We start from the raw sequence: 24,975 nt of genomic DNA on the forward strand, positions 1-24,975 counted from the left end.
CAATGCAAACATGTAAGTTGTGCTTGGAGTTTGAGCAGTGTGGAATCAGAGGTATGATATTCATTCAGAGGTATGATTTCTAAGGCTAAATTGATTGACTCTTAGATCTTCCTTTATGAGTCCTGGGATTTGTAAGTGTGGAACTGCTCCTGGGTCTACTGTTTGACCATTAGGTTTCCTAAACTCCCTGAGAGAGGAAATAGACTCCTACCCTTCTCCCATTCTCAATTACTACTTTTTGATATGAGAAAGCAACATAATATTACAGAAGTGCTAATTATTTCTTTTGGCTTAAATGCAGTTTTGTTGTGAAAATATGATAATTTTCCTTATAAACTGCTTTATCTCACATCCTCATATTGCTAGTATTTTCTGAAAAAATCTTCAAAGACGTTTCAGTCTCTAACACTTATTTTCTTGTTTTTAATTTTACCATAAATTCGAATTTTTTCCAGAAATATAATCATAGAATGTCAGAGCTAGAAAGAATTTTGTCAATTGTCTGGTCCAGCCTTTTGAGGTACTGAAGTCCAAGAAGTTACTGAATGGAATCAAAAGTTGAACTGACATCTTATGTAACCCTCCTCCCATGCTATAGAGCACAGAGGACATATTCAAGGCCCTGAAAATCTGCCCTCAGATTTCATATTTGTTGGAAAAGTAGAGCTCATTAAATGAAGTGAAAGCTATTTTGTCTATTATCAGGTTTTATAAATAAAGTCACACATACATTTATACATTTACACACAAAACCAAAACACACACTCTATGCATATATGTTCTAGTTTGCTAGCTGCCAGAACACGACACACCTGAGATAGATTGGCTTTTAATAAAAGGGGATTTATTTTGTTAGCTCTTTACAGGAAAGGCAGCTAACTTTCAACTGAGGTTCTTTCTTATACAGGAAGGCACAGGGTAATCTCTGCTGGTCTTCTCTCCAGGCCTCTGGGTTCCAACAACTTTCCCCAGGGTGATTTCTTTCTGCATCTTCAAAGGCCTGGGCTGAGCTGCGAGTGCTAAGATGAGGTATGCTGAGCTGCTTGGGCTGTGCTACATTGAGCGCCCTCATTTAAGTACCAACCAATTAAATCAAACATCATTCATTGCAGCAGGCATGCCTCCTAGCCAACTGCAGATGTAATCAGCAACAGATGAGATTCACATGCCATTGGCTCATATCCACAGCAACAGAACTAGGCACCTTCACCTAGCCAAGTTGACACCTGAATCTAACTACCACAATATACCTTTTTCTAAAAATAGGTTTCTTCGCTCCAATACGAGTGCAATGTCACATGTCCATTAATGAACCAGGAGCAGAAAATAAAAAGGAAATTTGGGACAAGTTTTAGGAAAAGCCAAAATTGGAAGATATAAGAAAGTAGAAGATAATAAATTGAATTGGAAGCAATGAAGCAAGTAGATTGTGTGATTGAAGCGGAGTTGATGGCTTCCAAAGCTCTTGCTCTTTCCTCAGAAAATGCTATGAGATGCCATACATTATTATGGACCAGCTTATTCTAAAGCATATTTAGAAAAAATTAATTTTTAATGGATGATTCTTCTCTGGATCATGATTTTAGGAGAAAGCTTTTAGTGGTGTTAGTGCTTTTCATTAAGACTTGGGGTCCCCAATGATTTAACATAACAATGGAGTGTGGGTCTTCTTAAAGTTTTATTTGGAAACTACCAACAATTTCTGCTATTAAAAGACCAAAAATTGATGACTAGGCATCTTTTGCCTCCTTTTCTTCTCAACCAATTCTACTATACCTGTACCAGATGTAGCAGAAACATTCCCAATGCTATCACATCATCTTTATAAAATATCAATGGTCTTCAAACCCTCACAAGTTTTACAGAATATAGCATTACATTGGCTTTCCTAAACATTTAAACATGGCTTTTCAATCCTTGAATATCTTCCCTGCTCTCAATACCAAAGTCTATGTTCCTTAATTTCTGCATCTATGCAATAGTGAGAATAATACTTATCTTAAAGGATTATTATAAGGATTAAACAAATTGTTATCTGCAAAGTACTTACAACTATTCCTGCCTGGCACAAAATAAGTGCTTTACATATGTTTATTAAACAAACAAATAAATAAATATTATCCTGAGTCATTATTCCCTTCCTTGATTTTCTCCAATTAGGCTGGCTCCCTTTAGTACTCTGAGTACATTAAGCTAGTACTCTCCTCACCACCTCTGCCCAAGTTAATTTCTGTACTGAGAATTCTCATCTCCCATTTCTTATCCTTGTTACCTACCACTCATTCTTAGGTCCCTAGTTTAAACAGGGAGGCTTTCACTACCACCCCACTCTCCAGACTAAGATAAGTTCCTCTATTACAAATTCTCATAGCATTCTCTTCTTTTTCTATACAAGACTTAACACAATTGTAATTTTGTGTGATTTTTTGCTTAGTTCCCATGTACCTAGCCAGACTAGATGGCCCAGGATGCCAGCACTAGGACTGTATTTGTACTGTTTATGTTCTAACCCCAGCATCTAGCATAGTATCTAGCACATGGTAGTTCCCAATAAGTATTGTGGCAAATGAGTGAAAAAATAAATGATATTCCAACTCTCCACCTATGTATGCGCAATTTTGTTCCCTTTGAGTTTCATATATATTATGAAGCAAAATGGCAGTGCAGTTTATGAGAGACAGATGTGCTAAAGCTGAAATTTAGACACTCAATTTGAATGACATTGTGTAATGTTACTATCTGTTCAAAAATGCCTAAGAATGAATAACAACACTCAGTGTTGCTTTCCTGATAGTTCTGTCTCAGAAGATGTAGCAAAAGTAATGATACCCCTGCTTTTCCTAAAGAAAGAACTAAGTCATTCTGCTTATAAGTAGCTTGCTTGTTTACAATGAGTTGAATAACACTTCCTTATGTGGTGGGGTTTTTCCAGGGTCTTAAACTGATCAACCCCCCTTTTCCAGATGTGGAGCCACAGAATAGCAAGGAGAATTGAACATGCCTTTGGATTCTAACCATGAGGCATGTACAAGACTGAACTGTAGTCCTATGCACCAGTGGAAAGAGTTTACTTCCCTTTTAAGTATTTTAGAATTAAAAAAGAAATCTGTTTCCAAGGGAACAGTACAGTTAAAGCACAACCAATGGAGGTGCAAAAAACATGTATCCTCTTTTTTAAAAACAAGCATCTAAGAAAAAAAAAGCATCTATTCATTTGTTCTCTTGCTTGGATAGCTTTGAAACATCTCAGCCTTGGATTGGGTGGTTTATGAAAGGATCAGCTCGACTGTGAGCCAAGCACACTCCTTGTAGCAAGCCAGAGATATAACCACTTACATGGCAGCAGGGTGTCTTGACATTATGAATTAAATTACCTCCTCTACCAAGTGGTACCAGGAAAAAGTAATTTACCTTCCTCAGGTTATACACCCCTAGAGGATAAAGCACTCACCTAAATGAACAAATTGCTTTTTCCTTATCATTGTGAAATGCCATCCTGACACTGTGTTCTCTTTGCCCTGGTCCATGAGAGAGCTGGCTCTTACCATTCATTTTTATATTCTTCTCCCTTTACAGTGTATAGCTAGAAAAGAACTCAGTGATATAATGAAGAGTCCACTTGCCGTTGAAAATCCAAGTCCACAACTCAAGGGAGTAATGCTGGTCCAGATATTCCTCAGAGTTGTGTCTCTTGTGTAGAGAATGCATCTACACAAGAGACAAAAGTGTGTTCCCCAAAGTGAAGCAGAACGGAAAGGCACAGACATGTTCAATAGGGCTGGTCTGAAGCCACATGGGAACACCCATGGAATACACATTCTAAACAGTATTTCTTACAACTGCTTGAGACAACTACTTACAAATACTTTATGACTACCTGTCTAAACCTTGTAACAACCCGCTAATATTAGAGTTTAGTTTGGCATTTAATGATTCTGTAGTCCCTTAGTGAGAGTGGAGATGACCTTTTTCAGGTCATCTGAGTTCTTTGCAGTCATGGGGGCATCATGTATATAACATCAAAAATTCAATTTCATAAATTATCCCTTGTATCTTCCAAGAGTTAATATAACCACTCTCCTCCCAAATGACTCATTCTTTTCACCTGCAGAGACAGGTGTGCCATGGATTTGCCTGCATCAAAACAAGCACTCACTAAGGAGAGAATGTTTACAGAATTAAAGATAGGGGAAAATATTATATCAAGATGAACAGGTATAAAAATACACAAGGGTGTCCTGACCCATTATGGTTTTCATGGAAGAATTAGTTTCAAAAAGGTAGTGGTTGTAGTTTGTTTTATTTTGTTTTCTGGGAACACTGCTATATTAGTTGAGAGCCTTCATATGTACAGTTATTATTTTGGTAATATGATTTACCCTTAAGCTTGATTTATTTTTAAATAATACCTCTATTTGCAGCCATGGAAAGTTAATGTGTAAAAATAACAAATACACCATTTAAAATGTAAAATACTTCTAAACTAATAACATCTTAAATGAATAGTAATCCTTTGGAGAAACACCAAATTAAGGGGAAAAGTGTGTGAAATTATTCAGTTGCAAGAACAAAGCAGTAAATAAAATAGAGAATCCTCCATGTAACACAGAGGACTGCTCATTTCTACTTGGAATCACGCAGGTGAAGCAAGAAACACAGATTCAGATGGTACCTTAGAAGTCATCTTGTTTAATTTCGCAATTGCAGATAGCATGCTCTGCTTCTGTTAGAGTCATACATGGCAATCTGTTTAGTCTCTATTGAATCTTATCAACACAGTTATATGGCTAACGGGCTTTAGACTCTTTAATATATTATTTGTAACATCAGACAGAAGGGTGAGAAAGAAAGGAGGGGAGAGAGAGGAGAGAGGTTGGAAGAAGGAGAGCCAATATAAATATGAATGCATACATACCAAAGGCATAAATTTAAAAAGTGGTGGACTTAAAAACATACATCCTCCTGGGATGGGCAATGGCCAGAACATAATTATTAAAACCCTGGTGTACAACATACTGTTTTTATTTTTGAGAAGACTGGGTTCCCTCCTCAGATCTAAGCCAAAGCTAATCATTTCTGCAAGCCTTTCTTGAATTTTCTTCTGCATTCCTTTTTTCACTTTTATTTTAATTTTACAGCACCATGCATTGCATAAAAAACTTATTTACCCTCCTTCTGTAATTGTATATATTTGTTCATTTATTAAATAAAACATTTATAAGGTGAACATTATCTGCTGGTAATTGCATTGGACAGTGGGTTTGCTATATTGTAGAAGAAACAGTCATTTTTATTCCAACTTACAAAGATTCTACAGACAAAAAGTTAAACGTGAATATACAAATTATCAAAGTGAAAAAATGAAGTACTCAACTATTTTTTATAGCTCTTCTGAGTTGATACATATTTTTAAATAAAAGGGTAAGAAACCCTCTCTTCATGACAAGATGGCATAACAAGAACTATATTTACTTTCTTGTCTGAAATAAACAGACGAGAGACATAAACAATGGTGTCAAACATTGAGCATCAGGTAGCAAGGACAGAGATGGGGAACAAATGAAGTGATACTACAAATTCTTCAGCTTATTACCTTAAGATAATTTTTAGGCTGGGAGGAGGATACCAGGCAAAGCCCACTGGACTCCCTGAGTTGAAGAGATGGACTGAGAGTCTGAGAGACCAAGGTGGCTGGAGTTCACAGGGCAGAGTACTGGAGAGGCGAAACCTGTAGAGAGAGAGACAGAAAATTACAGAGGTCTGCAGAGGTCATCCCTTGAACATTTAGCAGAATATTAATAAATGAATATATGTTAGGAAATTACCCAGGCAGAAGAAAAAGAACAACAAAAAATCCAAGAAGTAACAGTGTTTGGCACTCACACAAGTAAAAGAAGAGTCCTGCTACCAGTAGCCAGACTGGAAAACCTCTAATTCAGAGGCTATTGGGTAGAATGCCAAAGGTGTCTTGTCTCAGTTATGATCAAGACACTGAAAAAACACTGCTCTGATTCCATCTAAATTATTTGCAAGAAAAACCAAAAAAAGATCAGTCTGTTTCCAGATAGCCTAACTGCATTCTAGAACAAAGCTCATGAATATGGCTAGCAATACAAAAATATTTAGCACCCAAAAAGTAAAATTCATAATATTGAGCATCCAATCAAAATTGGCATGAATACAAAGAAATAGAAAAGTACAAATCATGGAGAAGAGAAAAATTAGACAATCAAAACAATCTATAATTGAAACAGATGGTAGAAGCGGCAGACAAGGGCATTAAAAAAGATCCTTAAAAGTATTCCACATGTTCAAGAAATTAAGTAGAAACATGGAAGATATAAAAATAAGAGACTCAATCTTGCAATGATGAACGTTATAATGTTTGAGGTGGAAAATACACTGGATGGGAATAATGGAATATTGCACATTGCAGAAGAAAGGATTAATGAATTTGAAGACAGGAGTAGGAGTGATTAAAAAAATTAAATACAGAGACAGACTACAAAAGGAGAGCATTTGCGATTATAGAAAAAGTTCTAATAGTCTAAAAATAGGCAGTTGCTATCCCTGAAGTGGAGGAGGGAGGCGGAAAAACTATTCAAATAAATAATGGAAAAATTTTCCACATTTGATGAAAACTGTAAGAAGCTCAATACACTCCAAGAACAACAAACACAATAAAATTACACCAAGGCACATTGAAACCAAAGTTCTCAAAACTAGTGATAAAGAGAAAATCTTACCAACATTTGGAGATTTAAAAAAAAAAAAACTTGTTACATATGGGGAAACAAAAATTCAGATGACAGCAGAGTTTTGCTGGGAGCAATGCAAGTCAGAAAACACTAGAGAAAAATATTTAATGAAAAATAATTTTCAAATCAGAATAACTTACCCACGAAATAATGTATTTCAAAAACTGAAGTAATACAAAGACTTTTAGATGTGAAAAGCAAAAATAACTCATCTCTAGCAGAGGCACACTAGAAGAAATACTAAGGGAAACTGTTAAAGGAGGAGAAATATGATACCAACAGGAAATATGGATGTACATAAAGGAAGGAAAAGACAAGGAAATGGACAGTACTCAGGTAAATTCATATTTATTTCTTATATTTAAATCTTTTATAGGATAAATGAGTGAGATTTATCCTTTTGGAAAGAAGGAACTGACATCTTTTTTCCTGATTCCTCTCACTAAATGCAGCTAAAAACTCTGAAGATTATATAGAAAATAAACATGAGAAGGTTCAGAAAGATATAGAGAAGAAGGTAAAGGATGGTAACAGCAGAAGTTCAAGAGGGGAGCCTGAACTCTCACCCGACCCAGCAGTACTGAGGAGCCCTTCCACCTTCCCACTTCCAAGTCAACACAAGCTGAATGGAGAACTTGCAGTTCCAAATCCACTTGATAATAACAAGTTGGCAAAGCCGTTCCCCACTACAGCAGTGGCAAAGGAGGCCTATTAAAATGACAATATAACTAATATCTTGAATCTTATCATATAATATCCAAAATGTGCAGATTATAATTGACAATGAATAATATTTAATCTTATCTTGAATGAAATAAGACAAGAAATAAAAACCAACACTGAGATACTATTATGCTAGAAATATTTGATAAGGATTTTAAAGCAGCTATCATATAAATTCTTCAACAAACAACTATAAACATGCTTGAAACATATGGTAAAATGTCAAGTTTCAGCAGAGAAATAGGAAGTCTCAGAAAAGAAATAAAAGATACAAAGAAAAACCAAATGGAAATTTCAGAACTACAATAAGCACAGTGGATGAGCTTAACAAGCGAACAGAAAAAACGTAAGAGAGAATTATCGATAGAATATAACAACTGAAACTATCCAATCTGGATAATAGAGAAAAAATAAACTATAAAAAATGAACAGAGTCTCAAGGATCTTGGGGACTATAACAAAATAGCTAATATTTATGTCATCAGAATCTCAGAAAGAAAGGAAACATGGAGAAAAAGTATATAGAGAAATAATTTAAAATTTCCCAAGTGTGACATAAAACATAAAACTACAGTCTCAAGGATGTGAGCAAATCTCAAGCAGGATAAATGCAAATAAATCCACAGCAATATACATCATAGTCACATTTCTGAAAACTAAAGCCAAAGAAAAAAACTAGAAGCAGAGAGAGAAGCAGAAATGGCTCCTTACCTATTGTGGAAAAAACTCTGAAAGACAATATATTTCAATAAAAAAACATGAAGTAAAAGAAAATGGCAAAATATTTCTCAAATGATGAAAGAAAAGTACTTTCAACCAAGAATCCTATGTCTAACAAAACTATTCATCAGAAATGAAGAGGCAAATCAAGACATTAACAGATGAAGGAAAACCAAGAGAATTTGTCATCAGAATAGGTACCTTAAAAGAACAGCTAAAGGAAGTTCTTTAACCAGAAAAAAAATGATAAAAGAAGGAATCTTGAAACACTGAGAAGAATGAATAATGCAAAGAGTAAAATATGGGTATATAAAACAGACTTTCTTTTTCCTCTTCAGTTTTCTAAAACGAATAGTTAAAGTTGATACAAAAACTTTAACACCATCTCTTCTGGTTTTCAATGTATATATATGAATTATTTAAAACAATTATATTATAAATAAAGGAGGATAAAGGGAATAAAAGCAGGTACAGTTTCTACACTTCACTGACCTGGGAAAAATGGTGACACCAGTAGACTGTGATGAGACTGCAATATCTAGAGCAATTACTAAAAACTACAGATACCACAATGAATATAAATAAATATATTTGAGTAAACCACAAGAGAGCAGGAAAATAAAACAGAAACAAAAAACAAAGAGAACAGATTGAAAGAAAAATAAAATGGCAGACTTAAGTCCTAAAATATTAATAATTTCATTAAATGTAAATGCAATAAACAAATTAAAAGAGATATTGGCAGAGTGAAGAAAAAAACATGATCCAACTATATGCTGTCTATGAGCAACTCATTTCAAATATAACAATACAGTAGGTTGAAATTAAAAGAATAGAAAAAGATACAACATGCAAAAATTAATTCAAAACCCTAAGTCAACAGAATGTGAGCATGACACCTGTTTTACAGAACAGATTTCTTAATGATTTCACTGTTCATAGCACATTTTGTCCTCAGGCTAATTATCAAATTATTTGGGAATGATTCATTATTATTACGGATATCCACATACATATATCCCATCCCCAATCAAGGATTCCACTGTCTTCCACTGAGATAATATTAGCCATTATAATGTTAAACTGTCATGGACACATGGTATCTTCATTTCCTCTTCCCTTCAAGATTTCCTGAAGGACCTGTCTAAGCTAAAGGCTAAAGACTGAGTCTTCTTGGAGGAATATTACAGAAGGAAAACATCGGAAGAATTGATGAGGCTTCCTAAAATAAGTTGACATAGACACAAGAGCAGACACCTGATTATATCAGGAGACCTACCATTCAGGACGTCCAGGACTATATGGTTTGGAAAGAGATAATTTCATAAAATTGTTAGCAGAATGAGGAATCATTAAAAATATCTAAAACAGATAATGAAAATATGTTCTTATCTGCTTTGGAACAGTGTGATACAATATTTAATGTTTTATTTTATTATGATTGCACAATAAATCCCCTTTCTATGTTTAAAAAAAATAACTGACTAACTAAACAAACTAATAACTGTGTATTCTAGAGTTTATAACATATGTGATATAAAATTTATGACAAAAATAGCATAAGGGCCAAGAAGGGAAAGGCTGGACAAGATGGCAGTGTAGTAAGGTGTGGAATTTAGATTGTCCTCCAAAGTAGCTAGTAAAAAGCCAGTAAAGAAAACTGCTAGGGCGACACCAATGAGTGGACACAGCACACACCAGTCCAGAAGAGGTGTAATGGCTAAGATCACACACATAACTGTTAGTCTCCCAAGCAGTGTAGTTGGGTGTCCATCCTCCACAGGCATGGCAGGCTGGTTCCCAGAGGGGAAAGGAAGCAGACTTTACTAATAGCAAGAGCTTAACTAAACCAAGTTCCAATGTGAAACTAATAAATAAATTCTGACTACTGAAAACAGGTCCAAGCCCACATAAACCTGGAATATGCATTAAAGGAACCAGGAACTTTTGCCCTGGCAGAGAGAGGGTGGTGCTAATTAAAAAAAAAAAAGAGGCTTTCTGAGTTGGACAGCAAAAAATATTGGAAAAGGGCCAATCCACAAGAAAAGGGGGCACAGAGTCTGGGGTGACATTGAGCCACCTACCAACTACAGCTCTTGATTGGCAAACCCAGGGAGTAGGGTTCTGGATCTGAAAAGGCTTTTTGTTATTTTTCTTTTTACTTCTTAACTATTCATTAGCTAGACCTGCAAGAACTCTCAGGCTCCAGCACTTCCCCAGGCAAGGGCAGAACTAAGGCATGTCTGAGAGACAGAGTAATTAGTTAGGTGAAATAGGTTAATTCTCTAAAGGGTGAAACTTCCCCAAGAAGTGGGGGGGCAAAGTCCAACTCAAGTGGAGTCCCTCCTTCAGAGAATTCAGGCCCCAGGGACTGGAAAACAAAAGCAATCAAAGCCTGCCTATTACTGCAGCCTTGGTCTCAACCATATCCCTGGCAGGGAGAGTCTGCTGAAATTAAAGGCACTGCATCACTTCATACTGGGAGGAAGCAGTGGGCAGACAAGCACCACATGCTGGGCAGGATAGTAAAGAACCCTAGAGCTAGAGGCTTCATAGGAAAGTCTGATAACCTGCTGATGGTGGCTACTTTTCCATCTGAGATGTGGGCCTGTCTGGTCTGAAAAAATCTGAGAAAATAAAATCTGAGGAGACCCTCCTCCAAAAAAAGGCTTCATAGAAGCAGGGCAAGAAACAGAAAAACAAGAACTGAAACATTCTGATCAGTTAAACAGAGCTTATGCTAGAGGACTAGAATAAGTTGAACAGAATGCAAAACAACACATAGAGAACAAAGCCATTCTGCAAGAAAACCCTAGGAAAAAGAGTGAAAAAACTCTCCAGAATAAACTAATTAAGGAAATCAAATGCCTATATACCAACAAGAAAACATACTAGAAAAATAAAAAAATATGACTGTGCCTGTTTGAGTCTGTGGTGGATCCCAGAAAAGCCACTGGGTGGGAGCATTTTGATTGTTTCCATGGAGCTGTGTCTCCACCCATTGAAGGTGGAGTTGCTTACTGGAATCCTTTAAAAGAGGAAACATTTTGGAGAGAGTCCTTTTGGTAGAGCCACAAGAAAGCCAGCAGATGCCGCCATGTTCGCCATGTGCCCTTGCAGCTGAGAGAGAAACACTAAACCTCATCAGCCTTCTTGAACCAAGGTATCTTTCCCCAGATGCTTTAAATCGGACATTTCTATAGACTTATTATAATTGGGACATTTTCTTGGCCTTAGAACTATAAACTGGCAACTTATTAATTTTCCCTTTTTAAAAACCATTCTATTTCTGGTATACTGCATTCCAGCAGTTAGCAAACTAGAACAATGATTGAGTAAAAGGAATAACCCAATACTTTGATACAGGAATTAAAACAAATAATTAGGATGTTTGAACAGACATGCAAAATCTCATAAAAAATCAAATCAACAAGTTTAGGAAGGATATAAAGAAGGCACTGGGCATATAAAAACTTGAAAATCTGAAAAAACAAATCACAGAACTTAGGCGAATGAAAGGCACAATAGAAAAGATGAAATAAGCAATGACAATCTACAATAATGGAATAGAAGAAGCAAAAGAAAGGATTATGAACTTGAGGACTGGACATCTGAAATCCAGCAAACAAAAGAATATATAGGGAAAAGAAAGGAAAAATATGAGCAGGGTCTCAGGGAACTGAATAACAAAATGAAGCACAGGAATATACATGTTTTGGGTGTCCCAGAAAGAGAAGAGAAGGGACAAGGAGCCAAAAGATTAATGGAGGTAATAATCACTGAAAATTTCCCATCTCTTATGAAAGACATAAAATTACAGATCCAAGAAGTGGAGTATGCCACAAACAGAATAGAATCAAACAGACATACTCCAAGACACTTACTAATCAGATTGTCAAATTTAAAGACAAAGAGAATTTTGAAAGCAGCAAGAGAAAAGCAATCCATCACATACAAGGGAAACTTGATAAGTTATGTGTGGAATTCTCAGCATAAACCATGAAGGGGAGAATGCAGTGGTAAGAAATATTTAAGATTCTGAAAGAGAAAAACTGCCAACTGAGAATTCTATACCCAACAAAACTGTCTTTAACGATGAGGGGGAGATATTAAAATATTGTAAGAAAAACAGTCACTGAGAGAATTTGTGACTAAAAGACTGGCTCTCCAAGAAATACTAAAGGGAGTACTAGAGGAAGATAGGAAAAGATAGGAGAGAGGGGTTTGGAGAAAAGTGTAGAAATGAAGACTATCAGTAAAAGGAAAAAGAAAAAAAAAAAAAACTAGGTGTGACATATAAAATCCAAAAGATGAAATAGTAGAAGAAAGTACTATCTTCACAGTAATAACATTAAATGTTAATGGATTAAACTCCCCAATCAAGTCACAGACTGGCAGAATGCATTAAAAAATAAGATCTATTTATATGCTGCCTACAGGAGGCTCACTTTAGACCCGTGGACTAAAATAGGTTGAAAGTAAAAGACTGGGAATACATATTTTGACCAAAAACAACAACCAGAAAACAGCAGGGGTAGCTATACTATTATCTGACAAATCAGACTTCAAATGTAAAACAACTAAAAGAGACAGAGAACGACACTATATATTAATAAAAGGAACAATTCAACAAGAAGACAAAACAATCATAAATACTTATGCACCAAGAAGGTGCAAGGGTAGTTCAATGGCAGAATTCTTGCCTCCCATGCAGGAGACCTGAGTTCAATTGTTGGTCCATATACTTTCCAAAAACTAACAAGCAAAACAAAGGAAAAACAACAAACAACAAAAATTCAACAAATGGTGCTGCAATAACAGGATATCACATGGAAAAAGAGTGAAATGTGGCCCCTACCCTACAGCATACAAAAAATATATATATTTATGTATTTATGCATCAAGCCAGATGCATACATTTTTGCATCTCCAAAATACATGAGATGAACACTGACAACACTAAAGGGAGTAGACAGGCCTACCATAATAGGTGGAGACTTCAATTACCCACTCTCATCAATGGATAGAACGTCTAGATAGAGGATCAATAAGGAAATAGATTTTGAATAATATGATAAAGGAACTAAACTTAACAGATATTTATAGAACATTACACCCCACAATAGCAGGATAAACATTTTTATCAAGTGCTCAAAGTTATTCTCAAGTATAGACCATATGCTGAGTCACAAAGCAAATCTCAATAAAATTAAAAAGACTGAAATCAAATAAAACACTTTCTCACATCATAATGGAATGATGTTGGAAATCAACAACAGGCAGAGGGCCAGAAAATTCACAAATACACAGAGGCTAAGCAACACACTCTTATACAACCAATGAGTCAAGGAAGAAATTACAAGAGAAATCAGTAAACATCTTGAGGCAAATGAAAATGAAAATACAACATATCAAAATTTATGGGATGTAGCAAAGATGGTGCTGAGAGGAAAATGCTCTACCTTCAATGCCTATATAAAAAAAAAAAAAGAAACAGCAAAAACTGAGTAATTAACTGTTCACTTGGAAGAACTTGAAAAAGAATATCAAACCACAAGGCAAACAAAAGGAAAGAAATAATGAAGATTAGAGCAGAAATAAATGAAACTGAGAATATGAAAATAGAGAAAATCAACAAAATCAAAAGTTGGTTCTTTGAGAAAAACAATAAAATTGATGGAGCCTTAGCTAAAGATGATAAAAAAAAAGAAGATGCAAATACATAAAACCAGAAATGGAAAAGAAGATAGAACCACTGACTCCAAAGAAAAAAAGAGGTAATGAGGAGATACTACGAGCAATTGTGTGCTAATAAAATAAACAACATAGATGAAATGGACAACCTCCAAGAAAGGCATGAACAACCAACACTGACTCAAGAAGAAACAGACAACCTCAACAAACTAGTCACAAGTAAAGAAAATTGAGTCAATCATCAAGAAGCTTTCAAAAAAGAAAAATTCAGGACCAGATGGTTTCCCATGTGAATTCTAAGTATTCTAAGAAAGAATTAGTACCAATTCTGCTCAAACTCTTCAAAAAAAAATAGAAGAGAAGGGAAAGCTACCTAACTTATTCTATGAAACCAACATTACCCTAATACCAAAGCCAGACAAAGATACTACAAGAAAAGAAAATTAGACCAATTTCTTTAATGAATATAGGTACAAAAATCCTCAACAAAATTCTTGCAAGTATAACCCAACACATTAAAAGAATTATACACCATGACAAACTGGAATTTATTCCACGTATGCAAGATTGGGTTCAACAAAAGAGAATCATAATATAATATATGGTTGCAAAACATCTAAGTGGAAAAAACACACAATCATCTGGATTGGTACAGGAAAGGAATTTGACAAAATTCAACATTCTTTCTTGATGAAAACACTACAGAGGAAGGAATAGAAGGGAAATTCCTCAACATGGTAAAAGGAACATATGAAAAACCCTCAGCTAACATCATTTCAATAAGGGAAGACTGAAAGCTTTCCCTGTAAGATCTGGAACAAGACAAGGACGCCCACTGTCACCACTGTTATTCAACATTGCACTGAAAGTTCTAGCCAGAGCAATTAAAGAAGAAAAACAAATAAAAATCATCTTAATTGGAAAGGAAGAAGTAAAACTCTCACTGTTTACAGATGATCTGTTACATATCAAAAATCCAGAAAAATCGACAGCAAAACTACTAGAACTAAAAAATGATACAGCAAGTTGGGAGGCTAAGATCAATACCCTAAAATCAGTAGTGCTTCTATATACTAGTGATGAGCAATATGAGGAGGAAATCAAGAAAAAATTCTATTTGATAATAATCTGAAGAATCAAATATTTAGGAATAAATTTAATTAAGTATATAAAAGACCTATACACAAAAAACTACAAGAAATCACTAAAGGAAATAATGGAAGTTGTACATAAATGGAAGGGCATATCATGTTCATGGACTTAAAGACTAAATATAGTTAAGATGTCAGTTATACCCAAATTGATTTATAGATTCAATGCAATATCAATTAAAATCCAAACAACATACTTTGCAGAAATAGAAAACTAATAACCAAATTTATTTGGAAGGGAAGAAGAGTGGCCAAATAGGTAAAAATATCTTGAGAAAGTAAAATGAAGTGGGAGGTCTCATATTACCTGACTTTAAAGAATATTATGAAGCTAAAGTGATCAAAATTGTATGGTGCTAAAAAAAAAAAATTGTATGGTGTTGGCATAAAGATAGATATACTGACCGATGGAATAAATCTAGTGTTCATAAATAGACTTTCCCATCTATGGGTAACTGAGTTTTGATAAGATGGTCATGCCAACCCACCTGGGACAGAGCAGCTTCTTCAACAAATGGTGTTTGGAGAACTGGATATCCATATGCAAAAGAATGAAAGAGGATCTATATCTCACACCCTATATAAAAATTAACTCAAAGTGGATCAAAGACCTAAACATTAGAGTTAAGACTATAAAACTGTTAGAATAAATGTGGGGAAATGTCTTATAAATCTCGTAATAGGAGGTAGTTTTCTAAACCTTATCCCCAAAGCACAAGCACTGAAGAAAGAAATAGATAAATGGGATCGCCTAAAATTTAACATATTTTTGCATCAGATAACTTTGTTAGGAAAGTAAAAAGGCAGCCAACACAACAGGAGATACTATTCGGAAACCACATATCAGATAATATCCAGAAATATATAAAGAGATTCATAAAATCAAGAACAAAAAGACAAACAATCCAGTTATAAAATGGAAAAAAATGATACTTTATGAAAAGGAAATATAAATGGCTAAAAGGCACACTGAAAAAATGCTCAACTTTATTGGTTATTGGGGAAATGCAAATCAAAACCACAATGAGATATCATCTCACATGTACTAGAATGGCCATTATCAAAAAAAAAAACAAAAAAAAAACTAAAACAAACCAGAAAATTACAAGTGCTGGAGAGGATGTGGAGAAAGAGGCATACTTATCCACTGTTGGTGGGAATCTAAAATGTTACAACTGCTCTGTGGCAGTTTGGCAGTTCCTCAAGAAGCTAAGTATAGAATTGCGGTATGATCCAGCAGTGCCATTACTATGTATACATTCAGGGGAACTGAAGGAAAGGACACAAAAACATTTGCATACTGATGTTTATAGCAACATTATTTATGATTGACAAGAGCTGTTAACAGCCCAAATGTCCATTAATGGATGAGTGGCTAAACAAGCTGTGGTATATAAATATGACGGAATATTAAGCAGCTGTAAGACAGAATAAAGTCATGAAGCATGTAACAATGTGGATGAATCTTTAGGACATTATGCTGAATGATATTAGCCAGAAACAAAAGGACAAATATGGTATGGTCTCACGAATATGAGCTAACATTAATGAGTGAACTTTGAGAGTTAAAGTTAAGAACACAGGTTATGAGGAGATATAAATACAGAATTTATGCAACAGAACTGACTGTAAAAATTCAGAAATGGATAGCACAATAGTCTGAAGAAGCAGAATGGTCGAAGGAAAAGGGTAGGGGCGCATATGAAACCAGAAGGAAAATAAAGTATAAAGACTGACATTAGGAATGCCAAGAGTGGACAATGATGATGATTAAATGAGGGATGGGGTTGCCATATGACCCTGCAACCCTGCTGCTAGGAATATAACTGGAGGAACTGAAAGCGGGGATATGAATGGACATTTACACACTGGTGTAGCGGAAGCATTTGCTATTCACAATGGATGGAGGTGGCCTAAGGGTACATTACTGAGGGTAGAAGAGGGGAACTGTGGTGTATACATACAAGGGACTACTGAGCGCCTGCAAGAAGAAGTGAAATTGAGTACTGCAACTAGATGAATGAAACTTAATGGCACTATGTTTAATCAAATGGCAGAAAGAAAAAAAAATTATGATGCCTTACTCATATGGACTAACTACAATGTACAAATTTGGAGAATTGAAGATGAGAGCATGGGTTATCAGGGCAGTGCCTATTGTAAAGGGTCCTGAATTGTAAGCTCTTACAGCAGTCACGTATATTCAGGAATAGTAATTGTTATTTCTAAATTCTGAGATATGGAGCTATTTGAGTATAACCTGGTCATTCCCTGAAACCTTGGGTGGGTATGTGACACCTAAGACTCTGAGACAGAGCACTGAAGCTATGAAAGTCAGCATTACCACATACCACAACTGTTAAAAAAGTTGAAAAAGTGATCAGACTTTAACTAGAGATATGAAAGACGCTGATTTGGATAGGACTAAGGTAAATCAGAATACAGGGTAAAGAATGATCCATATTTTAAAACATCGACCTCTGTGTGCAACCAAAGGAAGGGACGTATATTTGGTGCAAAATTTATATTTTTGGGTAGTGCATTATGTAATTTAATGTGTATGATCAGTTTATTTGAACAGCATAATTACATGGAATCTTGACTAGGTCATGCGATCCTCTTGGTTTATACAGGTTAGTGTGATGCCACAATATATCCCAGAGTAATCTGGGAAGAGAATAAAAAAGTATTTACAAAGTCTCTGTGGTAGTTAGAGTCAGTTGTCAACTTGGCCAGGTGAAGGCAACTAATTCTGTTGCTGTGGACATGAGCCAATGGTACGTGAATCTCATCTGTTGCTGATTTACATCTGCAATCGGGTAGGAGGCATGCCTGCTGCAATGAATGACGTTTGACTTAACTGGCTGGTGCTCAAATGAGAGAGCTTAATGTAGCACAGCACAAGCAGCTTGGCATACCTCATCTCAGCACTCACAGCTCAGCCCAGGCCTTTGGAGATGCAGAAAGGAATCACCCCAGGGAAAGTTGTTGGAACCCAGAGGCCTGGAGAGAAGGCCAGCAGAGATAGCCCTGTGCCTTCCCATGTAAGAAAGAACCTCAGATGAAAGTTAGCTGCCTTTCCTCTGAAGAACTAACAAAATAAATCCCCTTTTATTAAAAGCCAATCCGTCTCGTGTGTTGCATTCTGGCAGCTAGCAAACTAGAACAGTCTCCTTGGACTGGGATGTAAGGAGGATATATTCAACTTTCCCATCTGGGGAACTAATGATATTCTCACAAGCAGTGGGGACAACCAATACAATCAGCCGAGTCCTTATTCTTGGGGTTTGCCCCTATGAAACTTATTCCAGCAAAGGAGAAGCTAAGCTTACTTATAATAATGCCTAAGAGTCACCCCCAGAGAACCTCTTTTGCTGCTCAGATGTGGCCTCTCTCTAAGCCAACTTGGCAGGTAAACTCACTGCCCTCCCCTTATGTGGGACATGACTTCCAGTGGTGTAAATTTCCTGGCAACATGGGACAAGACTCCCAGGATGAGCTGGGAACCAGCATCACGGGATATAGAAAAGCTTCTGGACCAAAATGGGGAAGAGAAATGAAACAAAATAAAGTTTCAGTGGCTGAGAGTTTCAAACAGAGGCAAGAGTTTATCCTGGAGGTTATTCCTATGCATTATATAGATACCCCTTTTTAGTTTATGGTGCTCAGAAAAACTGTAAGTCTGAAACTAACATAGGAAAACATAAAAAGTCCACTTTTAGGTGAATGTTTAAAAAACTTGTACAGTAACACTACAAGTACTTATAAAAGCTAGTACTGTTGTATTGTATTTTTTTGGTATTAACTCCATTTTTCACTTCTTTCAGGTTCTAAAATGCAAATGCATAAAAAGTAATGATACATCTTTGTTTTTTTGACATAAAATGTATAAACATAGGATTTGTAGCAAGTACAAAAAAAAAGATGAGGGGAAAGTGGGGTATAGGAATGGTCTATGTGTATGCAATTGAAGCTAACCTGGTATCAAATACAACACGGTTGTTTGAGGTTTAGGATTTAAATTCAAGCCACGTGGTAATCACCGAGAAAATACATGAAAAATATATACAGAAAGCAATGAGAAAGGACTAAAAATAGTACAATACAAAAAAATCAAATAAATGTGAAAATAGGCATTAAGAGAAGAATTGAGGGACAAAAGCCATTAGACTTAAAAGACCAAATATCAAAATGGCAAAAGAAAGTCCTGCATTATTAGTAGTTACTTAAACGTCAATGGATTAAAATCACCAGTCAAAGGCAGAGATTGGCAGATGGATAAAAAAGCATGATATAACTATATGCTGTTTACAAGAGACTCACCTTAAATTCAAAGACACAAGTAGACTGAAAGTGAAAGGATGGAAAGAAGATACCATGCAAATTGCAAACAAAAGAGAATTTGGATAGCCATACTAATATCAGATAAAATGGACTTTAAGTCAAAAACTATTACAAAGAACGATGAATGTCACTACATACTGATAAGGGGGCCAATTCAACAAGAAGAGAAAATAATAATATAAATGTAAATGTACCTAATGGAAGGGCCCAAAATACGTGGGGTAAATCTGACAGATTTGAAGGAAGAAATAAACAGTCTATATTAATAGAAGGAGACTTCAATATACAACAGTCAATAACAGATAGAACAATGAGATTGAAAATCAATAAGGAAATTGATTATTTGAACAATATTCTAAATCAACATGCCTCATAGATAAATATAGAATGCTCCATCCAACAGCAGCAGAATATACATTCCTCTCTAATACACATGGATTATTCTTCAAGATAGACCATATGTTATATCACAAAACAAGTCTCACAAAACAAGTCTCAACGAATTAAAAAATACTGAAACCATATAATGCATTTTCTCCAGCCACAAAGGAATGAAACCACAATTAAATAACAGAGGGAGAACCAGAAATTTCAGAAATATGTGGAAATTAAATAACAAACTCTTAAATAATCAATTGAGTCAGAAAAGAAAATACAAGGGAAATCAGGAGATATCTTGAAGTAAATGAAAACAAAAACACAACACACCAAACCTTGCCAGATGCAGCAAAAGAAGTGCTGTGAGAGAAATTTATAACTATAAATGCTTACTGAAAAAAAAAAAAAGATCTCAGGCAGCGCGACGATGGCTCAGCAGCAGAATTCTTGCCTGCCATGCCGGAGACCCAGGTTCGATTTCCAGTGCCCACCCATGCAAAACAAAAAAAAGATCTCAAATCAGAGACCTAACCTCACACCTGGAGGAGCTACAAAAAGAAGAGCAAACTAAACCCAGATAGTACAGGAGGAAAGAAATAACAAAGATTAGAGCAGAGGTAAATGAAATACAGAATTAAAAAAATTGCAAGAAATCATGAAACCAAAAGCTGTTTTTTTTTTAAAGATTAATAAAATCAACAAACCTTTAGCTAGAGTGATGCAGAAAAAGAGAGAGAACACACATAAAAATCAGAAATGAAAGGAGGGCCATTACTGCCAATCCCACCTAAATAAAAAGGAGCATAAGAGGATACTATAAACAACTGTACCTCAACGAATTAGATAAACTCAATGAAAATTACAAATTTCAAGAAACACACAAACTACCTACACTTACTCAAGAAGTAACAGAATTTCTCAGCAGACTAATAATAAGCAAAGAGATTGAATCAGTGCTTTAGTTTGCAAGCTGCCAGAATGCAATATATCCAATTTGGAATGGCTTTTATAAGGGAATTTAATAAAGTTACAAGTTAACAGTTCTAAGACTATAAAAATGTCCAAACTAAAGCAATCAGGTAAAGATCCCTTAATTCAAGAAAGGCTAATGGGTCAGGAACACCTCTGTCAGTTGGGTAGTCATGTGGCTGATATCTGGTGGTCCCTTGCTGCTGGAGTCCATTTTTTTTAGCGTATGCTCCTGTGGGGGTTCCTCACTTTGCTTCTCCAGGGCTGGTTTTCATCTCTTGGCTTCCCTTGCTCTCTCCAGGTTCTGGCTTGTTTAACAGCTCATGGCAATGTCTGCTGGGCTCCAAGTGTCTCCAAATATCCGTGTCTCTGTTCTCTAAGTATTGGCACCTGTGTCAGCTCTGCTCTGAAGTTGCTGTCAGCTCTCTCTCTGATGGCTCTGAGGATTCTGTGGTTTTTCCAAAATGTATCCCCTTTAAAAGACTAGTAAACTAATCAAGGCCCACCTGGAATGGGTGAAGTCACATCTCCATCTTATTAAGGTCATGCCCACAACTGGGCATGTCACATATTTGCAGAGATAATCTAATCAAAAGTTTCTAGCCTGCAGGATTAAAAGAAATGACTGCCCCCACACAACTGGATCAGGATTAAAACATGGCTTTTCTAGGGTACACAATATTTTCAAACTAGCATAATCACTATTCAAAACTACCCAACAAAAAAATCCCAGGACCAAATGGCTTCATGGGTTAATTCTATGAAGTATTCCAAGAAGAGTAAACACCAATCCTGCTCAAACTCTTCCAAAAAAATGAAGAGAGGGAACACTTCCTCACTCATTCTATGAGACCAACATTGCCTTAATACTAAAGCCAAAGATGCAACAAGGAAAGAAAATTACAGACCAATGCCCCTTATGACACTGATGCAAAGATCATGAGCAAAATATTAGCAAACTGAATCTAACAGCACAATAAAAGAATTATAAACCACGATCAAGAGGGATATATCCAAGTATACAAGGGGGGGTCAATATAAAAAGATCAACAAATGCAATATATGATATTAATAGAAAAAAAGAAAAATACTCATATGATCATCTCAATTGATGGGCTACCTAAAGGTGGAGGACAGAGAGGGGTATGGGAAAGTATTTATTTGTGTATGTTACTGAAGGCAAGTTGGCATAAAAGCAAATGAGATTGTTACAGACTTAGGATAGGGTTTCTGTCCCAGAAGATGGAAAAGTTTTAGTAATGGAAGATGGTGGTAGTACCACAATAATATGAATATGATTAATCCTATTGAATGACATGCTTGGGAGTAGTTGAGATGGGAAAGTCTCTCTTATATATATATGGTTCTACATTTTAAAAAGAAAGCAACAAGAGACAATGATAATTAGATGCAATATACATTCTTAAATGGGAAATGGCATGGGAGGAAAGAGCTCAAAGGGACGTTATTGGGATATACGAAAATCTGATACAGACTGTAAGCTTTTTATCAATGTTAAATTTGTTAAACTTGATAACTGCATTTAAGGTGGTCACATAAGTGAATATTCTTGCTCTTAGGAAATGCATATGGGCAGTATTAAATGTTCAAGGAGCATGATATCTACAACCTACACTCAAGTGTTCAGAAAAAGGACAGATAGATAGATAAAGAGAGATACAGATACAGCAAATGTTAAATTGGTGAAAATGTGAGATAAAGGAATGTTGGAGTACTCTGTTAGGGTTGTGTTATTTTTCTAACTATCCAGTAACTTTGAAAGTATTTAAAAATAAAAAAATTAAAAAATGTCCCACCAGGCTTATTTGATAGAAATTAATGAACCCATTCTAAAATTCATATGAACATGTAAAGCAACCATTACAGTAAAAAAAATGTGAGGGATTAATATACTTGTTTTTAAGACATACAATTTCAGTAATTAAGACATTGTGGAATTGATGTGAAAATAGGTAAACGGATCTATTGAACTGAATAGAAATATCCTCACATACATACTGATTACTGATTTTTAACAAAGATGTAAAGACAATTTAGTAGAGAAAGGAGAGTCTTTTCAATAAAAGATTCTGGAAAAAACTGGGCATCCATATGTAAAAAGAAGCGAACTCTGGTCTATTACTTTCACCGAATACAAAATTAATTTTAAATAGATCATAGACTTAAACATAAAACTTCTAGCAGAAAATATAGAAAAGTTTTTTGTGATTAGGTAAAACTTGGGTTAGCCAAAGATTTCTTAGATATGACACCAAAAGTGGGATCAATAAAAGAAAAAAAAACAATAAACTGAACTCTAATAAAATTAAAATTCTCTGTTCAAAAACAGATATTGCTAAGAGAACTAGAAGAGGAAACAGAGACTTGGAGAAAACATTTGTGAATCATATATCTAATAAAGGACTTATATCTGGAACACATAAAGAACTCTTAGAAGCCAATAAAAAGAAAACAAATCAATCAATAAGAAATGGGCAAATATTTGTACAGACACTGCTAAACAAGATATGGAAATGGTAAATAAGACCATGAAAGATATTCAGCATCATTATTCATTAAAGTAATTCCAATTCAAAACACAAAATATTACTACATACTTATTAGAATGAATATAATTCAAAAGAATGACTATACACTTACCATATGATCCAGCGTTCCAATCCTAGGTATTGACCCAAAAGAAATGAAAGCCTATTTCCATGCAAAGAATTGCACATGTTCATCATTAGGTAAACAGATAAACCAAGTGCAGTGTATTCACAAAAAGAATATTATTCATAAATAAAAAGGAATGAAATATTAATGTTAATACAACAATGAATTTCAAGGTAATTATGCTGAGTGAAAGAAAGCAGAAAAGAAAGAATACATATTGCATGATTCTATTTATATAAAATGCTACAAAATGCAAAGCAATATATATATAGCCAAGGAGAGAAGATTGGTGGTTGCCTAGGAATGGGCAGCAAAGAGTGGAATGGGAGGGAGAGATTACTATGGTTCAAGAAGAAATATGTTGGAATGATGGCTATGCTCATTATCTTCATTGTGGTGGTTTTGAAGATGCATATATCTGTCAAAACATCAATTTAAACACTTTAAATAAATGCAATATATTGTTTACCTATTATTCTTCAACGAAACTATAAAAAGAATAGGCTAAGAAATAGAAAGATGAATCTAATGTTAGTGTTAAAAATGGTTGAAGTTGGATGTTAATAGACCTGGGCTTGAATCCTAGTTTCCCCACTTAATAGCAAGTGAATTAGACATGTCCCAAAACCTCTGTTTTCCTTACCTAAAAACAGTAATAAGGCCATTCATCTCATATTTCTCCTGTTAGATTAAAGGAGACATATACGAAAAAAGCACTTTGTAAACTGAACACACCATATAATGTGCTTCACTCTCTCTCTCTCTGTATATATATGTATATAGTTACTATATATATCATATATATAATTTTATATTATCTATTATTCTATTAATATTAAAGATCTTAATCCATTTTAAGTGATAATCTTTCCCAAATATTATTAATGCTTAATAATATATCAAAAATAGTATCCTTTGAGTTTTCTATTTATAATCAATGAATACATTTGAATAAATGAATCCTTAATCCTTTTTTCAATTACATGTATGGTAAAAACTGATTTTCTTCCCAGAAACTTACACACACACATAACATCTACTTATTAGTTTGGGGTTCCATGGACTTTTTGTAGCCCACCCAATTTGGAATCTATGAATCTTGGGAATTAAAGGTATCAGTACTAAAATACTGGTATCAAAGCATACCTAATGTCCATCTAACCAAATTTCTTATTCAAAAAGGAAATCTCTCTACAACATTTTAACTAATGGCTTTTCAGCTTCTGCTTAGACACCTCAAGTGTCAGGAAATTCTGGCAATGTAGAATAGTCTGAATAGTTCATTACTCTTAAGAAATTAATGTTATTAGGAGCAGTCATAATCATGGAAGACAATCTAGTAGACTAGTAGCTAAGAAGACAGGATCTAGAATATGACTTTTTGGGTTCAAATCTTGATCTCTATAATATGAGATGTTCCTAGCCCCTGAATCAACACAGGGCACTCTGGAAGCTACCATTAAAGATTATTCAGATTACTTTACATTTTGTTCAAAAAGTCAAAAAAATGAAAACAGGCAAAGAAACATTAAATTTATCAGCTACCACTGCTTTGAGATCGT

The 24,975-nt window shown here is 35.1% G+C and overlaps 1 pseudogene across 5 annotated transcripts in view; it reads right to left on the reverse strand.

Annotated features, from left to right (window-relative positions):
* The window catches only part of LOC143644321 (ribose-phosphate pyrophosphokinase 2 pseudogene), a 200,476-nt pseudogene that overhangs the window by 118,002 nt on the left and 57,499 nt on the right, over positions 1 to 24,975 (reverse strand). For all 5 annotated transcript variants that reach the window (XR_013156608.1, XR_013156605.1, XR_013156609.1 and 2 more), the window contains one exon: positions 5,594 to 5,728. The product of XR_013156608.1 is annotated as a ribose-phosphate pyrophosphokinase 2 pseudogene, transcript variant X3 (transcript). The remainder of the gene's footprint in view (positions 1 to 5,593; positions 5,729 to 24,975) is intronic.

Source organism: Tamandua tetradactyla, chromosome 8 (assembly GCF_023851605.1).
Source record: "Tamandua tetradactyla isolate mTamTet1 chromosome 8, mTamTet1.pri, whole genome shotgun sequence".
Taxonomy (NCBI): Eukaryota; Metazoa; Chordata; class Mammalia; order Pilosa; family Myrmecophagidae; genus Tamandua; species Tamandua tetradactyla.